General features: G+C 46.1%; 1 long non-coding RNA gene across 1 annotated transcript in view; it reads left to right on the plus strand.

Moving 5' to 3' along the window:
- Positions 1 to 4002: 4002 nt before the first annotated feature.
- LOC138019900 (uncharacterized) overlaps positions 4003 to 9503 on the plus strand; it is a 6101-nt gene continuing 600 nt past the window's right edge. The window contains exons 1-2 of the long non-coding RNA XR_011126260.1: positions 4003 to 4429; positions 9013 to 9503. The exon at positions 9013 to 9503 is cut by the window's right edge and continues 600 nt beyond it. This is a non-coding gene — a long non-coding RNA (uncharacterized lncRNA). The remainder of the gene's footprint in view (positions 4430 to 9012) is intronic.

A 9503-nucleotide genomic window follows, 5' to 3' on the forward strand; every position in this document is an offset into this window, starting at 1 on the left:
CATATGTTTATGTATGGCTGTGACATGGCTGGTCACGAAGTGTCCCCTGGTTAATAGACTTATTTATGGCTATGACGTGACTGGCCACGAAGTGTCCCCTGGTTGATGGACTCGTATATAGCTATGACATTGCTGGTCCTGAAGTGTCCCCTGGTTAATGGGTTCATGTATGGCTGTGACATGCTGGTCACAAAGTGTCCCCTGGTTGATGGGTGCATATCTGGCTGTGATATGGCTAGTCACTAAGTCTATCCTGGTTAATGGGCTCATTTATGGCTATGACATGGCTGGTCACGAAGTGTCCCCTGGTTGATGGGCTCATATATGGCTATGACATGTCTAGTCACGAAGTGTTCCCTAGTTAATAGGCTCAAGTATGGCTATCACATGGCTCGTTACGAAGTGTCCCCTCTTTCATGGGCTCATGTATGGCTATGATATGGCTAGTCACGAAGTGTTCACTGGTTGATAAGCTCTTGTATGACTATCACATGGCTGCTCACAAAGAGTCCCCTGGTTGATGAGTTCATGTATGGCTATGACATGGCTGGTCACGAAGTTTCCCCTGGTTGATAGGTTTATGTATGGCTATGACATCGCTGGTCACGAAGTGTCCCCTTGCTGTTGGACTCATATGGGTATGACATGGCTGGTCACGAAGTTTCCCCTTGTTGATAGGCTCATATATGGCTATGAAATGACTGGTCACGAAGTTTCCCCTTGTTAAAGGGTTCATGTATGGCTATGACACGGCTGGTCACAAAATGTCCCCTCCTTCATAGGCTCATGTATGGCTATGACATGGCTGGTCATGAAGTGTCCCCTAGTTGATGGGTTCATGTATGGCCATGACATGGCTGATCACGAAGTGTCCCCTGGTTGATGGGTTCATGAATAGCTGTGACATGCCTGGTCTTGAAGTGTCCCCTGGATTATGGGCTCAATTATGGCTATGACATGACTGGTCACGTACTGTCCCCTGGTTGATGAGCTCATGTAGGGCTATCACATACCTGGTCACGAAGTGTCCCCTGTTTGATGGGCTCATGTATGGCTATCACATGGCTGGTAACGAAGTGTCCCCTGGTTTATGGGCTCACGTTTGGCTATGCTATGGCTAGTCACGAAGTGTTCCCTGGTTGATAAGATCTTTTGTGGCTATGACATTGCTGGTCACGAAGTGTCCCCTGGTTGATGGGCTCATATATGGCTATGACATGGCTGGTCCCCTAAGTGTCACCTGGTTGATGGGCTCATATACGGCTATGACAATGCTGATCACGAAGTGTCTAGTGGTTGATAGGCTCAAGTATGGCGGCTATCACATGGCTGGTCACGAATTGTCCCCTGGTTCATGGCCTCATGTATGGCTATGATATGGCTGGTCACAAAGTATCCTCTGGTTGATAGGCTCATATGTGGCTATGACATGGCTGGTCACGAAGTGTCCCCTGGTTAATAGGCTGAAGTATGGCTATGACATGGCTGCTCACGAAGTGTCCTCTGGTTGATGGGTTCATGTATGGCTATGTCATGGCTGGTCATGAAGTGATCCCTGGTTTATGGGACAATTTATGGCTATGACATGACTGGTCGCAAACTGTCCCCTGGTTGATGGGCTTATGTAGGCCTATCACATACCTGGTCACGAAGTGTCCTCTGTTTCATGGGCTCATGTATGGCTATCATATGGCTGGTCACGAAGTGTCCCCTAGTTTATGGGCTCATCTATGGCTATGATATGGCTAGTCACGAAGTGTCCCCTGGTTGATAAGCTCTTGTATGGCTATGACCTGGCTTATCACGAAGTGTCCCCTGGTTGATATCCTCAAGTAGGGCAATCACATGTCTGGTCACGAAGTGTCCCCTGGTTAATAGGCTCAACTATGGCTATCACACGGCTGATCACGAATTGTCCCCTGGTTTATGGCCTCATGTATGGCTATGATATGGCTGGTCACGAAGTGTCCCCTGGTTAATAGGCTCAAGTATGGCTATGACATGGCTGGTCACGAAGTGTCCCCTGGTTTATAGGCTCATGTATGGCTATGATATGGCTAGTCACTAAGTGTCCCTTGGTTGATAGGCTTAAGTATGGCTATCACATGGTTGGTCACGAAGTGTCCCCTGGTTTCTGGGCTCATATATGGCTATGATATGGCTAGTCACGAAGTGTCCCCTGGTTGATAAGCTCTTGTATGGCTATCACATCGCTGGTCACGAAGTGTCCCTTGGTTGATGGGCCCATGTATGGCTATCACATGGATCTTTACGAAGTTTCCCCTGTTTAATAGGCTTATGTATGGCTATCACATTGCTGGTCACGAAATTTCCTCTTGTTCATGGGCTCATGTATGGCTTTCATATGGCTAGTCACGAAGTGTCCCCTGGTTGATAAGCTCTTTTATGGCTATCACATGGATCTTTACGAAGTTTCCCCTGTTTGATAGGCTTATGTATGGCTATCACATTGCTGGTCACGAAGTGTCCCCTGGTTAATAGGCTCAAGTATGGCTATGACATGGCTGGTCACGAAGTGTCCCCTGGTTTATAGGCTCATATATGGCTATGATATGGCTAGTCACTAAGTGTCCCTTGGTTGATAGGCTTAAGTATGGCTATCACATGGCTGGTCACGAAGTGTCCCCTGGTTGATGGGTTTATTTATGGCTATGATATGGCTGGTCAAGAAGTGTTCCCTGGTTGATGGGCTCATGTATGGCTATGACATGGCTTCTTACAAAGTGTCCCCTAGTTGATTGGCTCATGTGTGGCTATGACATGGCTGGTCACGAAGTGTCCTCTTGTTTCTGGGCTCTTGTACGCCTATCACATGGCTGGTCACGAAGTTTTCCCTGGTTCATTGGTCTCATGTATGAGTATGACATGGCTGGTCACGAAGTGTCCCATGGTTGATGGGCTTATGTATCGCTATGACATGGCTGGTCAAAAATTGTCCCATGGTCGATGGGTTCATATATGGCTATGACATGGCTGGTCCTGAAGTTTCCAATGGTTAATGGGTATAAGTATGGCTATGACATGGTTGGTCAGGAATTCTCCCCTGGTTTATGGGCTTATGTATCGCTTTGACATGGCTGGTCAAGAGTTGTCCCCTGGTTGATCGGCTCATGGTGTGTCTATGAAATGGCTGGTCACGAAGTGTCCCCTGGTTGATGGGTACATGTATGGCTATGACATGGCTGGTCACGAAGTGTTCCCTGGTTGATGGGTACATGTATCGCTATAACATTGCTGGTCAAGAATTGTCTCCTGGTTGATGTATGGCTATGACGTGGCTGGTCACGAAGTGTCCCCTGGTTGATGGGTACATGTATGGCTATGACATTGCTGGTCACGAAGGGTCCCCTGGTTCATGGGCTCATGTATGGCTATCACATGGCTGGTTGCGAAGTGTCCTCTGGTTTATAAGCCATGTATGGCTATGACATCACTGATCACGAAGTGTCCCCTGGTTGATGGGCTTATGTATGGCTATGACATGGCCTGTCACGGGGTGTGTCCCCTGGTTTATAGGCTTATATATGGTTATCACATTGCTGGTCATGAAATGTCCCCTGGTTGATAAGCTCTTCTTTGGCTATCAAATGGCTGGCCAGAGAGTGTCCCATGGTTGATGGCTTCATGTATGGCTATGACATGGCTGGTCACGAAGTGTCCCCTGGTTCATGGGCTCATGTATGGCTATAAATTGTCTAGTCACAAAGTGTCGCCTGGTTGATAAGCTCTTGTCTGGCTATCACATGGCTGGTCACGAAGTGTCCCCTGGTTGATGGGTTCATGTATGGCTATGACATGCTGGTCACAAAGTGTCCCCTGGTTGATGGGTTCATGTATCGCTGTGACATGGCTGATCACGAAGTGTCCTCTAGTTAATGGGCTCATTTATGCCTATCTTATGTCTGGTCACGAAGTGTCCCCTGGTTGATGGGCTCATATATTGCTATGATATGGCTTGTCACGAAGTGTCCCCTGGTTGATAGGGTCAAGTTTGGCTATCACATGGAGCCTGTGAAGCATTTTTGAATAGTCGGTGTTGATTCGGTTGCCTCGAATCTCTTTACTGCTTAAAATCTTCTCATAGCACATTATCTTTTTCAACCAGAGGTGAATACGAGCTACCATAGATCAATGTCTATGAGCCGGTAAGTCTGGAGGGATTTTCGTGTTTTTCTCCGCCTCACGTCGCCGAAGCTCAGCCTCGTGCTTTACCTTAAGGGAACTTTGGTCGGCGTTTAATATGGCTGTACCTGTAGAACCTGCTGCCGATGATTTAGAGGCTTTAGCTAATCCTGCTCCTCCGGCTGCACCGGTTCCTGCCGTCGTGGACCCAGTTCTGCCAGCTCCACCGGCTCCTTTCGTGTAACCAGCGGGCCCACTCGGTGGACAACAAGAACAGTTGAACGAGGTATTTTAGAGTTTTGTGCATTTTTTCTTTTTCGTTCTAGTTTCTTATTTGCATAGGTTTTGCATCGTTTCGTTTGCTATTCCTGGGGGTTCCTTTCTGTGGTATGTTTGCCGTGTGTCGACCCTAGCTTTACATTCGTTCGTGTGTCTAGCACACGCTGATATGCCATGTCGGCTCTAGTTATACGTTCGCTCGTGTTTTGGACGCATTTTGGTCCTTTCCGTTTTTCAGTTCTAGCTTTACCTTTGCTCATTTGCCGAGTGCGGAGTCACAGATGGCATGTGTCGGTTCTAGCTAATCGTTTGCTCCTGTGTCGAGCACAAATTCTATGCCGTGTGTCGACTCTGGTTTGTTTTTCTTGTGTGTCTAGCACAAATTGGTTTTGCCGTGTGTCCGCACTAGCTAAACGTTCGCTCGTCTGTCGAGCACAAATTCTATGCCGTGTCTGTAGTTTAAGTTAGTTTATCACAAATTGGTTTTACCGTCTGCCGGTCCTAGCTAAACGTTCGCTCGTGTGTCGAGCCTAACTGATTGGTTGCCGTGTGTCGGTTCTAGTTTAGGTGTGACTAGCACAAATTGGTTTTGCCGTGTGTCGGTTCTAGCTAAACGTTCGTTCGTGTCTCGAGCTCAACTGGTTGGTTGCCATGTGTCTGCTTTAGTTTAAACGTGTTTAGCACAAATTAGTTTTGCCGTGTGTCGGTTCTAGCTAAACGTTCGCTCGTATGCGGAGCTTAATTACTTGGATGCTGTGTGTCGGCTCTTCTTAATCGTTCACTCGTGTCGAGCGCAAATTGTACGCCGTATGTCAGCTCTAACTCAGTCTAGTACAAATTGGTTTTGCCGTGTGTCGGTTTAAGCCAAACGTTCGCTCGTGTGTCGAGCACAACTGGTTGTTTGCCGTGTGTCAGCTCTAGTTTAAATGTGTCCAGCACAAATTGGTTTTGCCGTGTGTCGGTTCTAGCTTAACGTTCGCTCGTGTGTCGAGCTTAACTGGTTAGTTGCCGTGTGTCGGCTCTTATTAATCATCCTCGTTGGTCTTTTACTTTTGCTTGTGTGTCGTGTTTATGTGGCAATTATCCGTTTTTTAGTTTAACGCTTGCTCGTGCATTGGCCGTTTGTCGGCCTTGGTTTCGCTTGGTTTATTTTATTAGCACAGTTTGCCTGTAACTGCTGGTCGGCTTATTTTAGTTTATATCTACTCCTGTCTTTAGTATCTATCTATTTGTGGGTTTCGTTCCGTTTAACATACATACCTAGAGAAAGCATTTTGTATTTGTCTCTTGGGTACTTTTACTTTCTCACCTATCCCTGTTTAGTGCCTGGACTTTGTTGAATTTCTGCGCTTAGGGGTATCACGGTTGGTTTTTTCTCCTGTTTCTATTCCCTAGTTAGAGGCTTTAAAAGCTGAAATCAAGAATTTAAAAGAGTTAAACGACGAGAAGTCGGTGGATTCAGCTCTCAAATATGTCCGTCAACTGCTCTCCCGTCCCCCTACAATTTTCGGCGCTTTTGCAGTATCAGCAGCCTTGGAGCAACTTTGTGACGTTGCTAGAGAGAAAGGTCATGATCACGCAAATCGTTTTTCCATTATCCTACGTCAAACCAGGCCGTTGATGGGTTCTCCTACTTTCCAGCAAGTTCTACTTAAATTGCTGGGCTCAGATGAAGAAGTCGCCATTGCGAAAGAAATTCAGAAGGCAGTGAAGCAGACCCCTAGGGTTTGCCCTAGAGCCCTCGCATCTCTTCCAGGTCCCGGTGTCACTCGCCAAACGAATCCTGTTGTGTGCTTTAATTGTGGCCACCGGGGTCATATCGCTAGATCATGTTGGAGGCCTCAAAACCTCCGTAAATTCCGTGGAGGAAAGAAGATGTATGTTTATTTTTGGTTAATAAATTGTTTTCCTTTATGTTATTTGAATGTTGTTACCTTTCAACTTAGTTTCATTTCGTTTTATTTCCCTTCTACTGCACCTTTTATCTCTGTTATTTTGGGCTTTTGCTTACTCGCTTTCCAATCCGCTGTCCTAGTTGTGACCAGAAGGGTAATCTCAATTACGCCTTATAATCCGTTTACGACGGATTCCTGGTCCAGCTCGGTTAGTGGGGTTCTTCTTTTTTTTTTTTTTTAGATATATATATACTTCTCTCCGCATTTAGCCTAGTTTTTCCTGTCTCGACTTTTCTTTAGGAGTTCTCCAGTTTCTGCCAGTCCCACTTTAAACAGCGTCCTAAATCTGTGTTATGGTGCGACAGGGATAATTAACCCCACTAGCTGGGCTGGGCCACTCCCGTCATTAGAAATGGTTGCTGAGGGCCGAGTTTTCGCCTCTCCAGACATGCTTCAATTTCGCGATCCAGATTCGTTTGTGGCGGGAAACCTTACGACTTGCTTAGACCAATGGGATCAAATCTCCGTGGGTTACGAAAAAAGGAACTTCGTACTGTCTATTATTAGAGATGGTGTGGATGTCTTTGATTTCTTCACTCCCTGTAATGGTACCTTTCAAGGTAAAACTTACTGCAGTGACTTGCCTCCTCAGATGTGTTTTCCAAATTCAGTGGTTTGCCGTCCACTTAAAGAATTTATTACTGCGACCGTAAAGGATAGAATTTGCAACGGTTCTATCAATGTTGTAGGCCGCGTTGGCGAAGTCGTACCACCTCACTTGGTTTTGCCAATTACAGGTGAGCCTGGCAAACCTCGTATGTGCCACGATGAACGTTTTTTAAATTGTTGGATCAAGGATTGTCCTTTTAAACTTGACGGACCTCTGTCGGTACGTCGAACCTGGCCATTATCAGACTACGTTTGACGACAAAAGCGGCTACGATCATATTCGCCTTCATCCTCGCACTTCTACCTTCTTTGGTTTCCAATGGGAGGGTTGGTATTTTACATACGCCTGTCTCCCTTCCGGGTGGAAAGCTAGCGCTTTCGTGTACCACGCTATCGGCCTGACCGCTACCCTTTTTATCAGATCACTCGGAGTTCCTTGCTCTCAATATATAGATGACCAGCATGTCGGGCAGTTACGTTTACATCCTCGGGCCAATAGCATGGACGCTTTTTCCAACCTTCAGTTGGCTCAAATGGCCGCTTTCATCGCCTGTTCCGTTGTTATTTCCCTTGGGTACTTCATTGGCCTCAAGAAAAGTTGTTTAATTCCTTCGACGGCTAGGCGCTTCCTGGGTTATATTTGCGATTCTGAGAAACAGGCTTTTCTTCTCCCTCAAGATAAAAAAGATAAATTTGCGGAACTAAGAGAAGACATCCTTGACAAGAAAAGCGTTTCTGTTAAAACGCTCCAAAAATTCGCCGGTAAAACTACATCTTTCGCCCTTCTCGTTCCGGCAGCTAAGCTTTATTCCAATTCTGTGTATCAGGCTATCTCTCGAGCATCTAGGAATTGTGCCCGCCAAGTCAAACTGTCTCCTACCCTTCTAAATGAAATTTCCCACTGGCGTTTACTTGATAGCTGGCAAGGTTTCCTGGCTTGGATGAACGAGTCTCACTTCAGTACAGGTTCAATTGTTTTCGGATGCCTCTTACTTTGGATGGGGCGGATGTCTTTTTAGCCCTAGTCGACCCGAAGTTGTGATACGTGGTTATTGGGATGAAACCTATCGAGGACGTTCCATCATCATCAAAGAAACTCAGGCTTTACGTCTCACGTTAGAAAATTCTCCTTCGTCGTTCCGAAAATACCAGAGTGGATGTGTTTGTAGACAATAAAGCTCTATTGTCTAGTTGGAAGAGTCAAGTCTCAAAGTTCCCAGAGGTTTCTGACGTAATGAAGTCCATTTTCCAGTTTTCACTCCGTAGAAATCTTTCTCTTTCATTGTAATATGTTCCCTCCCAAAGTAATCCCGCGGATTCGCCATCTCGCACGCTTTCAGATCTAGACCCGTCTCTTGACGTGAAGCCATGGAACTTGGTGGATTCAACCTTCGGGCCTCATACCATCGATTTGATGGCTCTTCCTTCTAACGTCAAGTTGGATAGCTCATTTGAAGTTCTTCTCCCCGTTTCCTTGTGTACAGGCCCAAGGAACCAATGTCTTTTCTCAAGTGTTATCATCCAGCGAAAACGCCTTTGTGTTTCCACCATTCACACTTATCGGCCCGCTCTTGAAGTTCCTGGCGTCGCAACCATGCCCTTTTACAATGATTGCCCCGGATGTCTCGCCCAGGAAATACTGGTGGCCCCTCATGCAGCGTCAGGCTACGGTTGCATTCAAATTGGGCCAAAAGGGGGATAACTCAATTCTTCTATTCCCCGCTGAATCAGGCCATTCTGCTTGGGAATTCAGACCACTTCAATGGGATCTTTGGGTACTTCGTTTTGCCGCGCTTTAATAACGTAACATAACTGTGTATTATTGTCAAGTACAAACTCGAGGGATCCTTTTTTCGTTTTTTCTTTAATTGTTTAGGTACATTTAATATTTGTTTGTTATATTAAAATCCTGCTTACTTTTATTGTGACGCCGTATGTGGTTTCGACTGGCCTATTCTCATTTAATATTTTTTGTACTCTGTATTTTACACCCCTACATTTATTATGCCCTTTTTTGCTCATTTAGGACCTTCCCCTGATGCCAAGAGTTAGGGTTCCCGCAGTTAGTTGCCCAAACTGTTCCTACCCAAACGACACTTCTTTTGCGTTTTGTCAACATTGTGGTTACACATGAAGGAAGAACGCCACCGATCCAGATTCTGAGAAAGTTCGTTTAGACCTTGCTGCAATTGACGACCGTCTTGAAGCCCTTCGCAAGGCCAAGAGCGATAAACCCTACCAGAAACAGACGTCCAGTCTACAGCAAGAGTTCGAGCGTTTTCTTCACTCGCTAACCTCTCCTAAATCTCTTATATCCGCCACCCCGCAGGATTTAACGAGGTTTCTGATTTGAAAGGATAAAGGGGGAAAAACTAAAATTCATCTTCCCCAGTGTAAGCGCTTTGGAGTTCCCGGTAAAGCTCAGAGCCGGTGTCCAACCAGACTCGCAGCTGGAAATGTTGATAATTTAATTGGGAAATTAGGCTCCATTTTCATAGAAGCAGGGCGGGGTGATAC

The sequence above is a fragment of the Montipora capricornis genome, chromosome 10 (genome assembly GCF_036669925.1).
Source record: "Montipora capricornis isolate CH-2021 chromosome 10, ASM3666992v2, whole genome shotgun sequence".
In the NCBI taxonomy this organism is placed as follows: domain Eukaryota; kingdom Metazoa; phylum Cnidaria; class Anthozoa; order Scleractinia; family Acroporidae; genus Montipora; species Montipora capricornis.